This window comes from Agelaius tricolor, unplaced genomic scaffold, assembly GCF_023055355.1.
Source record: "Agelaius tricolor isolate 1412-34295 unplaced genomic scaffold, bAgeTri1.0.p SCAF_27, whole genome shotgun sequence".
Classification (NCBI taxonomy): domain Eukaryota; kingdom Metazoa; phylum Chordata; class Aves; order Passeriformes; family Icteridae; genus Agelaius; species Agelaius tricolor.
Window position 1 is genome coordinate 1,297,979 of NW_027269287.1, and position 13,818 is coordinate 1,311,796.

Sequence of the window (13,818 nt, forward strand, 5' to 3'; positions counted from 1 at the left end):
TTTCAATTCCCAGTGCTAATGCCCCACTATTCTGGACAGTGTTTGCAGGTAGCTGGAGCCTTCTCAGTGTCAACATAAGCTAAGCTGTGCTGCAGCAAACAAGGTGTTGAAGGTCCCAGTCAGAACACTGACATGGGAGAAATTAATGTAAAAACAGTGCTAAGAGCACACAACTTTTCTATAACCAGGGCAACCCTAGCATCCACTTTTAAGTGCATCCCTGCTATTTACCAAGGGTGCAGAACATCTGACAGCCACCTTATTTCACATTTAAAAATTAACTTCAGCAGTTCAAGAATGTTTTGTTTTGGTTTGGTTTGCTCCTTTTGAATTTCATCTATCATTCTGCAGGGTTTGCTGATCCTTCTCATTGGCTACTCAGACTTTTCCCAAAGACTTATTGGCTTGAAATGTTCTTTGCTCCCTCACTGCCTAAAACTGTCTCACAGTCTTTCCTGGAAATCTGTTAACTATAAAGCTGTTTAATTCCACAGCTCCTGGAGGCTTTGGGCCCCTGTGTTATGCACTGGATGCATTTAAATTTCAGCAGGGATGTTCAGTTCAGTATTAACTAGCTTTGCCTCATCCTGCAGTCACTGGACTGTGAATTTTGCTTGCAATATACCTCCGTAACAGTGACTACAGTGAAGTTTTTGTCCCTCATTCCCCATCTGAATTTGGCTCATTGTTTCCTCCTCCTTAATTTTTTTCCCCTAGCTCTTTGAACTTCCCTTCTATTTTTTGGCCTCCATGGTTCATTTGCTCTGCCTTTGGTTTCCCCCTTGCTTTCTCATTGATTAGGCTTAGTCTCTATTATGAGGTTCACTTCTCTGAGAAAGGAGGCAAGAGATTTGGGACTGTAGAAAGGGAGTTTTACATTGGTTTGCATCCTTGACCTGGTTCTGCACATGCAGCATACTCCTCTTCCCAGCAGAGGTGAGCAAATCCAGAGCTGTGGCAGCTCCTCTCCTTGTTGCTGTGTGGCCATAAGGTGGCTGATATGGGGATCTGTCTTCTGCAATTCCCAAATCATACAGAAACACTTCCTTCAGAGTGCCCAGGAAAGGTTATAAGAGCAGGAACATGTCTTGGATTGGAGAGAGAAGTGACACATCTCTTAGGGTAGGCTTTTTTTCAGTCTCTGCACTCTTTTCCCTCCCAACAGAAATGCAAAAATTCTGGCCTTTTTAACCCAAAGAGAAAGAAAAGCAATTAAAAGGTGTGAATCTAATTATTGCCTTAGCTTAGAGTGAGTTTCTACAGGGAATGAAACTAACCTGGCAACAACTGGGATTATATGATTTGCATAGGACAAAATCATTGCTGCTTTGAGTTTTGGAGGAGCTGACAGCATGTTTTTCTAGACTGTATGTGCTTCTCCAGTTTTGCAAATTGACCTTTTAGATTAGTCAACAGTGACTCATGATAATTTGCACTTTGAAGGGTGGCATTTTATGCAGAACACTTATCCTTTTTTTTCTTTCCCTAAATTATTTGTCATTATGGCCATAGACTGAGCAAAGGTTGGGTGAATACAGTCATTTAATACATTCCAGACAATTTCTATTTTACAATGCAAGAAACTAGAATGTCCATGTTCCTTCCCCTCTCTTTCTTGCTTGTATTGGCTGTTATATTGCCTCTTTCATGCTATAACAAAAGTCCAAGTAAAACCAGAGCTCCACATTTGTTAGCCAGACAGGTCTGTAGATGCTGCTTTGCAGGCAGTGCTGCAGAGGGACCTTTAGGTGTAGCTGGGAAAGGTGGTTATGCAGCTCCCTGTAGTTCAGAGGAGGTTTCCTTTTTCTCAAGGTTTTGTAGTGTGGAATGCAATGATAGCAAACCTTCTTGAGGCTTTTGCAAGTTTCATCATTTTCTTCTTTCAAAACTTAGGTGCTCTTTCAAAACTGGACGGGAGATGTTACCAAGTATGCAAAGTGCAGTCATGCAGTACCCTAAAATACTATTCCATTTTGCTGTAAGTTTTGTGTCATGATGAGGAAGAAGACTGGTTGGTGAAAGAGAAACATTGCAGAAACCCCCACTTTTACTGTCATCTTTCTCCAATCTTTTCACTGGACAATATCTGTCCCTGAAAAGCAACAGGGCTCTTGCCCTGAACCTTCTCCGTTTCAAAATGTCTCAAAAGGGCCTTTAGTGTGTAAGATCTGTTTCAATCTGTTGTTACATGAGCTCTGCAGTAACATAAAATAATACTTTTTTCAGGAAAAAGACATAATGTAAAAGGAAAAAGGTTAGTTGATGAAAAAAAAGAATAAGGCAGGAGTGCAGACTCACTGGCTGGCTCTTCTGTATCCATTTAACCAGTGGAAGGGGGATTGGTTGGATGCTCAGCTGGACTCTCAAGAGAAGACACCTCAGGCTCCCTGTGAAAGACATTAGGGAAGGGCTTGCTCTCTATCCTGTCCATCACCGCAGCTCCACACATTGACACAGCTTTCAGGGAGCAGATATTCAAGACACCCCAAGCCATTTATTCCCACAGCCTGCACAATGTGTGTACTGCAGAAATGTCTTATCTATGTGGGAGCTTCAACTACTGTTAAAATACTTTAAACTGCTGTTCAGCTACTGTTCTCTGGTGTTCTTGATTGGTGGTTTAATGATGCTGGATCAAACCCTGAAGGGAAACTGGCCAGGGTTGGAGGAAAAGGACTTTATGACATGGAAGACAATACCAGCAGAAAAAATGAGAGGATGAATTGCAGAATAGGTAAGAAGCACTTTCTGATCTGCACAGAAGGTTCAAAAACAAGTTTCCAGGATGAATAGTGGGGTATTTAAGAGCATTTATTTTGTAAGACAGATCTTGAGCAGTTTATGACTCAAACTGATGTTTCATGTATGTGGGTGCTGGAAGTCAGGATTTTTTCTTTTTTTCTTTCAGTGCAAAGGTATTAAGACTCATGTGCCCTTTTAAAATTTCCTAACTATGCACACAATATTTTGTTGGAGGGGTTGTTGCAGTTAATATTGGACTTGATTATAGTGCAGGTGTATGTTTTATGATGTTGTTGATGGATGTCTCCTAATTGTGCAGGATGGGAAACCATGAATATAAGGACATGACGATTTTCATAATGAATGACTAAACACTGTAAGAAGTGCTTGAATAAATACTCAGAAAGAATTTAATACCTTATCCATGGTAGCAGGAGCAACAGAAGAGGAAGGAAAGAGTGACCATACTTACTGTGGTTTGGGTGCTATTTTTTATTTTAACATGGTTTTTTCAGTAGATTCTCTTTACTCTCAGAAGAGTAGAATTGATTTTTCAATGTGGTTATGGGGCATCTGAGAGCTTTTAAATGATGCTGAACAAGGGAGAGTTGTGAAAATTGACTCTTGCTGATGGTATCCACATCCCTTTAAAAAATACAATTAAAACTTCTGTGTCTTTCAGGTACTTGTCTAAGTCTACATGTTTGTGGGAAGGAAGGGGGTTCCTGTTTGCAAGGAAAATGTTTTGCAGTAATTGGTGGGTGCAAGGTGTACAGAGGTGTCCTGTGGGGAGTTACGTGGGTAGTGACAAATCAACAGCCTTGAAAGGTCCTTGACAAATCAATGCCATGGCTTGAGTGGGATCTAAGAGCAACATGTCTTTCCAGTCTTGAAACCTGAGTCTGAAGGCTACAGAAGCCTTGAAATAACTTTCCATCATCAGCCAGGCCAATTCCAGTTACAGCAAGGGACAGTCAGAGGAACCTGGAGATGGAAGACCACTCAGCTACCAGATACACTGAGTTTGAATGTTCTGCCTGATACAAAACAGAACATTTGTGGTGTAAATGAGCCTTCCATGACCCTCCTGACCTCAGCAGCTTCATCAGCACCAGCAGCAGTGAGAGACACTGACTGAGGCAGCCTGGCTGGGATCCCTGCTAAGGGCACTGCTTTCCCCAGAGCCAGCCTGGTGACAGCATGACAGGAGGGCCCACCCAAAACTTCCTTAATTCCTGGATGCTACCACATGTGAAGGTGATACAAAACTTCCTAAATTCAGAAGCAATCTAACCTTACCAGCATCTTTTGTGGAAGAGTTGTGTCTTTAGCTTACAGCTTCAGAGGATGAATGCTATTTTCAGAGGGGGAACTACTCCATATTTGAACTACTCCATGTGGATTTAATCGTGTCATAGTAGTGATAGCAGAATCATACCTTTTCTCCCCTCTGACTCTTTCGTAAAGCATCTCTGAACCAAAGCTTACAAAGAAAGAAAAATAAAGTGCTTAGCTTTGATCTTCATGAACAAGAAATTATAAATAGGCAAGACACCTAGAATGCTTTCAGTAAAACTTCTTCCTGGTTATGTTTGCTTTTCTGCAAGCACTTCACTGTTCTTTGAGGCTGCATTTTACTGCAGCTGATGTTGGATTTCTGTAAAATCCCTACCTGCGTTTTTACGCATGAGTGAGGGGTGTGCAATGAAGGGTGATGGATGAAGCCAAGGGACCATCTGGAGAGCAGCTGTCACCTCCCTGCTCTGAGCCAGGGTGGCCCTGATGGCCAGAGCTGGCTGCCCACTGCACCCACCTGCCCCAAGGGCTGGCCTCTCCTCCACAGGCCCTGGACAGGGGGTTGAATAGGGGAAGGCTGAGACCCTTTCCCAGGAAAACCCTGCCTCGATTCAGTGTGTGCTGCTTGCCCAGCGGCATCACCCTTTGGCTGGACAGCGACACTAACAGTTCATGCCTGGCTTAATTAAGGCAAAACCTACAAGTTTACATGGAAGATAGCATTTCTTTATTTTTCTCAACCTATATTATTGCACTCTCTTTTTCCCATCTGTGCTCAGTATCACTGAAGCACAGTCCTGTCATCTGAGCTTGACTTAAAATGTTAGCATTTGAACAGGAGGGAATTAGAGAAGCTCTGCCGCCTGCTCACCTCTAATAACAATTTGCTCTAAAAGTATGTATGGATACGTAGTAAGATGACACCTGTGTCTTGTAGGAGTGGATTTCTCGCAAACAGAAATAATCAGCTATTGCATGGCTCAAGCACTGTAGCAGAGATTGAAAGAGGAGTTTCAGAATAAATATATATATATAATAAAGAAATTGAGAGATTGAAGTGAAATCTCATTTTTTGAGAAACAGTGCCTGTGTTTTGGAAAAGAAAAATAGACAGAAATCGTTGTGCTTTGAAGTTTGACCAAACTTTTCTGCTGAACTTTCATGTATTTTCTGACACTATGACAAGCAAGGAGTCAGCTGAGATGAGGAGGATTAATGGAAGCAGGTGGGACATCCACTGTAATGTTGCATGGATGATTCCAGACTTGTTCTGTTGCAGGCTTTGAGCAGGGGTGATCTTCGGGGGCCTGTGCTCTGTAACCCCACCCCACCTACCCTCAGGAAATTTAATTGCCTTCCTTTTCTGCTGGAGCAGTGACAGGGCTCACACCCAGCAATGAAACGCCTTTGATACATCACCTACTGCGTAATAGCAAGGAAATCCAATGTGCTCACAGTGCCAAGGGGCAAAGTAACAGTTATGGGAAGGGAAGGAATGGTACCCGCAGAAACACCCCTGGCCTCCTCTCCCCCTGGCTGTGCTTGCCTACAGGGTGACCACAGAAGAAAAATGCCTGATTGAATAATGTTTGCACAGAAACCAGCTGTGAATTCCTTGGGCAGCACAGTTAGGATGCAGTTTGTCAAGTGTGTCTTTTGTGATTGTAGCTCTAACAAGAGCTCTGCTGATATGTTTTTCATCTAGCAAAAACTACGTTGCCTTTATTCGCCCTCTGTTCAAAGACCAGCTGTGAGGATTGCACTGAATTGTTGAATAATCTCTGCTAATGCATAAGTAATACTTGCTGACTTATGTGAGAGTCCTATTTCTTACTGAAAAAACATTTCATTTTTATTAGGTAAAGTAAAAAAACCCTATTAGTAAAGACTACAACTCAATACCAGTTTAACTTTCATTTTGCTGCTCTATTTCCTCTCATAATCATGTAAATTGGTGGCTACCTTCTTTGAAAACAAAAGTAAAAACCAAACACCCAACAACAACAACAAAGAACTAATCCTACCAGAAACCTCTCACAAAGGATTAACTAGTACTTTCAGCACAGAACTCCTGCTGATTGAGGAGGAAAAGATTTGGTAGTGGATACAGGCAGACCACTGGGGAAAAGCCCTAAATATTAACACCAGCATCAAGATGCCATCTTGAAAGAGGTGGTATGCAGGTCCTTATTGCAATACTCATATTTTTTCACATTGCTGGAACATTTTCCTCTAGCTTTTATGCTGAACATTTCCTACAGAGCTACCTAAATCCTCAGACACTGGTGGATGTACCCACTATCAAATGAGTAGAGTACAACTGACCTTCTGCATGCACAAGCAGGGTAATGAGGAAATTTGACTTTGACTAATGAGGGCACTTAATTATGAGCATCTTAATGCAATTGGTGCAAAATGGGTCTTCTACCTTGGAAAGCAGTTTGCCACAGGTGGGCTTTCCACCCCTCTGCCCTGCCCTCCCTACAACCCAGACCAGCTGCGTATGTGAAAACTGAGTTTGAGAAGCAGAGCTTACCCATGGCTCACAGTCCTGTGTGTCACTCAGTTTGCCCGTGTACTATAGGTTATTTACCCTATCAGCCTTTTTCCTTTATAGCTGTATTTGTGCCCAAGCTGCCTGGTTATAACCTGCTTCATCTACTTATAAAAATAAAATTTTATTTTAAAAGCACCTGAAAGTTGGTGGCTCTTTTTGCTCTTCAGAATTTGCATAGGTGGGCAAATAAACAGCCATAGGTTTGTAAAGAGTCCTTGTTCAAAAAAACAAAAAACCCTAAATATCTCAAAAATCTGAAAATTTAGCATCTTTTTTAGCTTTTTTTTTTTTTTTAAGTGTGAGTAATAGCATTTACATAATCAGAGAAGAATCTGGTGACTGCCAAATCTTTTGTTCATGACATCAGCTGCTGTCAGAGAGAATGATGAAAGAGCAGGCTTTTAAGATTTTACTGAAAAAGTAAGACTGGTGTTTCTTTTCAGGTCCTGCATAATGCTTCTTACTAGCTTTCACTGGTTTCCCCCTGAAATAAGAATTAAAGACTAGTGCCATCTATTCAGAATTCTTGCTAAAGGGAGTAAGAGCCATACAGGAAAATATATGGTTTAGAAGGACTAGTTTGTCCCTGTATTGACTATTTCTGTGTCCTTTTTTCTGAGGACTTGATCTCCTCTCTCCAGCTTGTGAAATCCCAGATTTTCTGGGGAGCCATTCCCTTTGGCAGTCCTGCCACAGCCAAGACTCTGTGACATGACATGATCCAAATGGCACACAACGTGTCAGCCTCCTGTCATTTTTCCACTTGGCACGCTGCAGTGTGCTGTTTATTCACGAACACAACAGCAAAAGAAAAAGACTTGGAAATGTGTTTTCTGACACACAAATTGGCCTCCCCTTGGAAAACAACCTTTCTGTCAAAAGGGAGGGTGCAGATAAGTCTGCTTGCTGTGCATGGAGTGTCAGTGCCACTGCCTCCTCAGTCCTAGATTCTGGAGCATTTCTCCAGAAATGAGACAGAAACAGAGAAAGAGCAGGCTCATTCCTAGTGAGACTGTGGTAGTATTTTTGAAGCAAAGCAAGCTTCCCACATGAAGAAATATCTTCAAGGTTTAGTAACAGATTGGTTCTTGTCTACAGCTGCCTTTAAAAATGCATTTTAAGACTAATTACTTAGTAGTCACATAATGAACTTGTTTAAAATTTAGAAAGAAAGTACTTCATGACATTTTTGTGAATTATTGATGTTAAAAAGATCAGTAGTTTATCTGAGAACAGAGGACAAGCACAGCTGAATACTCAAGAAACAGAATGCAGAGGTGGAGGGGCTACCTGGCTGCTCCCAGTAAAACAAGGCAAGCAAGATCCAAGCATTGCCTTGGATGTGCAGAACAGAGCTCTGGTGCCGTCTGAGGAGCAGCTGCCAGACCCCACTTGGGTCCCTGCTCCTTGTCTTCACACCTAGAGCAGCAAGAGGGAGAGGAGGGATGCTCAGGCCTTTTTATCCATGCCTGGCCTGGCCACCTGGGATGGCTGCCAGCTGGAGGGCAGTGCTGCAGTTTAGGATCTGCCACTAGAGCAGCTGCTGTGCTTGCTTGGGACTGCAGCTGCTGGTGTGTCAGGAGCATAAAGCTCTGTTTCCCAGCAGAGCCTTGCCAGCTTTTGGTAACAGCCAGGAGCCTTAATCACATCCTGGATGGTTGCTCGAAGGTTGGGAGACCACACAGTGGTGTGTTATTCCATACAGGGCTTCCATCCTTGGCTGTAGTGCTGGAAACAGAACTTAAGTGCCAAAGTCTCTGCGTGGTTTTCTTTGGCTCATGTAAAGGTGTGATGCTTCAAGTCTTGACTAAGTTTATTGTATTCTATGCAGTGAAAAGAGGGAAGTCACTATATAATCAGTGATGCAATAGGACCACTGGATGCTGCATTTCATTTTGCATCTCTCTATCTTCAGAAGCTTGAAGTGTCAAAAAAAGTAGTTGAGAGTTAAAAGCTGAGCAAACAGAATGATTGGTGTTTTGTTCCAGTCAGTAGAAAGTGCAGGGGTGGAGCAGGCCCAGATGATGCTACGTGTGTTGTGGCCTGAATTCCTGCAGCACACGTGGAACACCATGCCTAGCACCCCTCCTATGTGCTCCCACAGGTGTACTTTTTCTCCTGTCTTATGTTGTTGCTGAATATAGTCTGCACAGCTTCCACCACTGTTGCCACAACTCTTAAAACATCAACACAATCAGAAAAAAAAACCAACCCCACAGATGTCTTGGAGCCAGTTCTTAGCAGTGATGACAGCTCCCTTAGTGCTGTCCTACAAGTACATCTAGTAATAAGAAATGAAAATGTAAATGCCAGTGAAATCTCATGGGGCACACCTAGGAATCTCAGGAAAGGCTTGGTGTTGAAAGGACATTTCCTAGGGGCTGGAGTAGGGCAGCTGAAGTCAGATTTATTCAGAGACTTCTTGTCAGGAAAAAAATGTACATCTGAGTATGAACGTGCCCCTGTAAAGAGGCTCTGTTTCTTACTTTCCACATTCTACTGCTTCCCTTCCTGCTTGCTTTCTGTGCCCTGTGAGGAGCAGCAGGCCTGTCATGCCTACCCATTTGAAGCATTGCAGTAGCCTATCTGACCTCAAAAGATGTGTCACTGTGCAGCTTTTGCTGGAGGCTATATAATGGATGGGTTATTCTCAATGGGAATATGAGAGTCACAAATCATTTCCACACAGAGACCCAAGAAATCACATTATAGACTTAAAGGCCAGTGGAAAGTCAACAAAATGCCCTTGGGCCTGAGCAAACTTTTGTCCTGGATCACAGAGATCACTAAGTTTGAGAGAAATAGATGTGGCATTGGAAATTGTTTTTATGTTTCTGCAATGAAATAATTTTGTTCAATATAAAAATAAATACTTGCCATTTAGCTGAGATTATCAGTTTGTTGGGCCAGCAAAAGATAATGTCCAAGGCTGGAGCCTCAGGCTTACGGATAGCTGTCTCCGGTGAAGGATCCACAGGGTCTGGGCAGGCTGACATCCATGAGCTGCTGACCTGGGTGCCTGACCATGGCCCATGCCCGGGAGCCTCCTCCCAGCACAGGCTCTCTCTGCTGGTGCTGACTACCACACAAAAACACTGGGTACACTAAGCAACAGCCGGGCATTAGTTTATCTTTCAACAAGTGAAACAAACAAGACTTAGTCATATCAGCTTCTGAGAGGAAAGCCAATCTTCTTAATGCAGAGTATATGCAATTCATTATTCATTTTGGTGAAACGCAGAGTGCACCTTGCTGTGCAGGCCAGCTGCTCATTTATAAAATTGATTATGCATTCTCTAAAGCCATCTCTAGGGAGCAGATAAATTGCATCCATTGCCACCAAAGTCTTTGATATCCCTGTGGCTGAAGAATATTATAATAATAAGGAATAAAAGAAAGATAGGCCATGTTCTGATTTTTCATGTTTGTGAGATTTTGCTTGCCTCAAAATGTTTCAGGAGAATGTTTCTGGCATGAAAGTTGCCCTTAACCTCACAGCAAGAGCACCCCAAGATGTCTTAGAAATTGAAGGCTACTTTTATTATAAAAAAGTAAGAATTTATCTGCTTTAAAATTTTTCCCCATAATAATCAGGTGCTTGTTTCAGATAATAGCATATTGACTCTTTGATTTTGTTGCTTTAATCTGACTTCTCCATTATCTCTGTGAAAAGTAAAACAGAGAGAGGAAGGACCATTGGGGATGACAACACTGTATGAAAAGATCTAGCAGTTTAGTATTCACTCTATATATCAAATAGCTGAGCATAAAACTGTCTGAACTTTGACTTTTCTGTAATTTTCTGGCACAATTTTTTCCTGAAACCAATCCTTAGTTCACCCTCCCCTCAACAAAAGCTTCCCTATACCAGCATAGGTGAGCATCAGAATTTAAAGCAGATACTGCTTACAAGTGGACCATGAAGAAACTGCAGAAAAATTAAAAGACTGCATGGGTTTTCCCATTTGCTAGTTTTAAATTCACTTAAACCTTGTATTTCACAGTGATTTTGTAATTAGATGAGTTATAGCTATAAACCTAATAATCCCTGAGTGACAGACTGTGGCATATGTTGTTTAAGCTTTTCAAAGTCATCTATAGTCTCTGCCTTTCAGGAACTGCTTTAGGTGGTATTTTCAGCTCAGAGGAGGGACAGGGCTGGGGAAGGATGCAGGATGCTGGAGCTGCCAGGGTCCAAGACAGCTGTTGGCATAGACATCAGTTTTGAAGGGGCAGATTGAACCCCTTGGGGGGAATATCTGGTGCCACCTCCATGCTTAGTCAAGTGTCTCCCACACATTTCTGGATTCAGCATGTCTGTGAGCCTCAAAATGGACATTTCCCCAGTTCAGTAGCCAGACCCAGAACTGGGTTGTAGTAAACCCCATAAAAAAACCCCTTTTTGGGAAAAGCACCATGGAGAATATGAACAATAGGAATGCTGAAACAGCAAAAGAAAATTCCTGTTTCCCTGACCTCTGCCCCATAACCTATCTCTGTAACTTTGTAAGGCCATGTTACTTTAACCCTTACTATTGGTCAATTATGGATACCCCCTAAACCCTTACCATTGGTTAAGTTTGGATTCTATCCAACCCTATAAAAAGGGCATACTGTACTCCATTTGACAGAAGAAAAGCTGGCACGGGGACCCCAATAAACCCCTCTCTGTGGAACCAGCCAGCGCCTCTCCTTCTCCTCTCTCTCCATCTGCTGCAGCCTCAAGCCAAGGGCAAACTTACCTAGCAAGCAATAGCTGAAATCCTAAGAGCTTGCAATCACTATAAGAGCTGACAGCTACCAAGCTTGCTATGGGGTAGGGCCCGCAGCTACCGGCCTGAGCTAGCTTGGCCTTCAGGCACCCTGTTCCCCCAGGGACTGAGCTCCTGAGCCCTATTGCTCTGCATATTAATAAGGCCAAATCAGAGGCTTTATTACTGGGTCTGCACAGAGGCAATCTACTTTGTTCCAAGGCTTTTCCCTGCAGCCCTAAAAGCCAAAGTCACAAGTGCTGGACAAGGGCTTTTCTCTCTGCTCCTCCCTGTTGTGAAAATACGGACTTCATGGGGCTGGAGGAGGTACTCCAGGGACTGATGTAAACACCTACAGGGTGCTTATGTTGCTTATTTTATTTTATCCCTCCACCCTGCCCTAGGAACAGCCCTGACCACCTGCTGCTTTAAACCAGCACATCTGCAGCTCTTTCACAAGAGACAGTTTCAGAGTTGTGGGGTTAGAATATGAAGTGTGACTGCTGCTGTGAGCTGCACCCTGAGGAGATGCATGAGCACTCCCTCAGACCCAAAATTTCTCTGTGTGCTCTCTTGTGCTGGTTTGGCCGCGATAGAGGTAATTTTCTTCGCAGTAGCTGTGTTTTGTATTTGTGAAAACAGTGTTGATAACACAAGGATGTTTTAGGTATTGCTAAGCAGGGCTTGCACTGAGGCAAGGGCTTTCCTGCCTCTCATACCACCCCAGCAGCGACCAGCTGTGAGTGCAAAAGGATTCGGAAGGGCTTTTTCCATAGTTTTCCTGCTTAAATATTGCTGCTGTATTAAAAAAAAAAAAAAAAAAAAAGAAAAAACCAACACATCCTATCCTAACGTTCACAGGGCTTGACAAAGCCCCAGGGCCTGGTCCATCTGAAGTATTGGGAGAAAGACAGAAAGTCAAGGTATCTCTCTGTAAATCAGATGCATAGCACAAAAATTACCCCTGTTCAGGCTCAGACTTTAGATACCTGACCCTCTGGGTCCATAGCTGTGAGAGAAATGGTGCTGTCTAGCTCCATCATATTTCAAGGTTCTCTAATTATATTTAGCTAGATCTAGGTCACTGCATTCTTTTAGTTTCAGACTCAGGGCAATAGAGTAGTGGAAAGGATTTTTGAACGCACAGGGATGTAGGTTTAGTTGAGTGAAGGTCTTTATGACCCTTGTGGGTAAGGGCTTGGTATGTGTTTGTCTGACTTTACAGGGGCTATGACTTCAATGTCTTAATGTTAACAGGATGGGCTTTCATAGCTACTGACTGCAGACTAAATTTCAGCAACTGGATTGTCCTACTAACCCTTCTCTGTACTTTCTCTTTAGTGAATTGCACTTGGTAGTGCAAGCTTTTCAGAGTAGAAAAATATTTCAATATACTCTAGGTATTTCTAACGCAATCTCATTTTTATTTCAGCTGTCAGAGAATTAATCCATCTTGAGCTGGAAATGTCTCTTGAAGATACATGCTTCTTCCCATTACAGTGTGGTCAAATGGCACCCTCTTCCTTTGAGGATTCTTTTGAGGATTCTAAGCTAGTTAGTAGCTTGATTTTTCTCTCCCCCGACTTCTTTTTGCAGCAGATTAGATCATTGAAAGCTATGGGAGCTTAGTTATTAAAAAAATAGAGAGAGCACAGTGCCTCATTATTATGTATTCTCAAGACAGAGCTATTTCTTTAGTCCTGATGCATTTCTGCACACAGTTTAGCAGCAGTGCCTTTAGTGCAGCAGACCTGCGAGGAATGGAGGGTGATGGAGGAGGAGATGAACACTGATGAAATTGCATCAAAGACCTCTGTGTTGCACTGTTAGTGCTGTCTGCATGCGTCATTGGCTTGTGTATTTTCTGTGGTTATCTGTATCATGTCCCTTGAGGTATAAAGTGTACAGTTTTAATCAAGACAGTTGTAATCAAGACCATATCAGTGAGGTTACTGCATTTTTGCATCTTCTGATGGCTGGAACAGGAGTTCAAGGAGAATTGAACAGTAGCTGCAGTGTGTGATGAGACAATCCTTTAAACAATTTTCATATCAGAATCTTATCAGAAAATTCTGGCCCTGGTGAAAGTTCATACTCAGTGATCTGTAATGGCCCTTGAGCTCTACACTGAGTAAGTGCATCTTATTGCAGATTTCCCCAGACTTATTTTTAGGGGGTAGAACTACCAAAAATCTTAAATATGGCAATACTTAGCTTTTGATCTCTCTATGGTCCTTGGCTAAGTTAAGCTTCCAGAGTGTGGAGCTGGTGGAAACACAGGGATCTAGGAGAACATTTATGGAAGTCAGCACACCTAGTGTGCTCTAAATTGAATATGCTGAAAAAAACTCACTCCCCAAAACAACTCTCTCCCTCCCTGATTTTCCACAAATTCTCCTCATCACCAGTCTGAAGGCAGGCACATTCTTCTACTTGGAGTCTTCAGATGTGAGCCTCTTCTGCGTCTCTGAG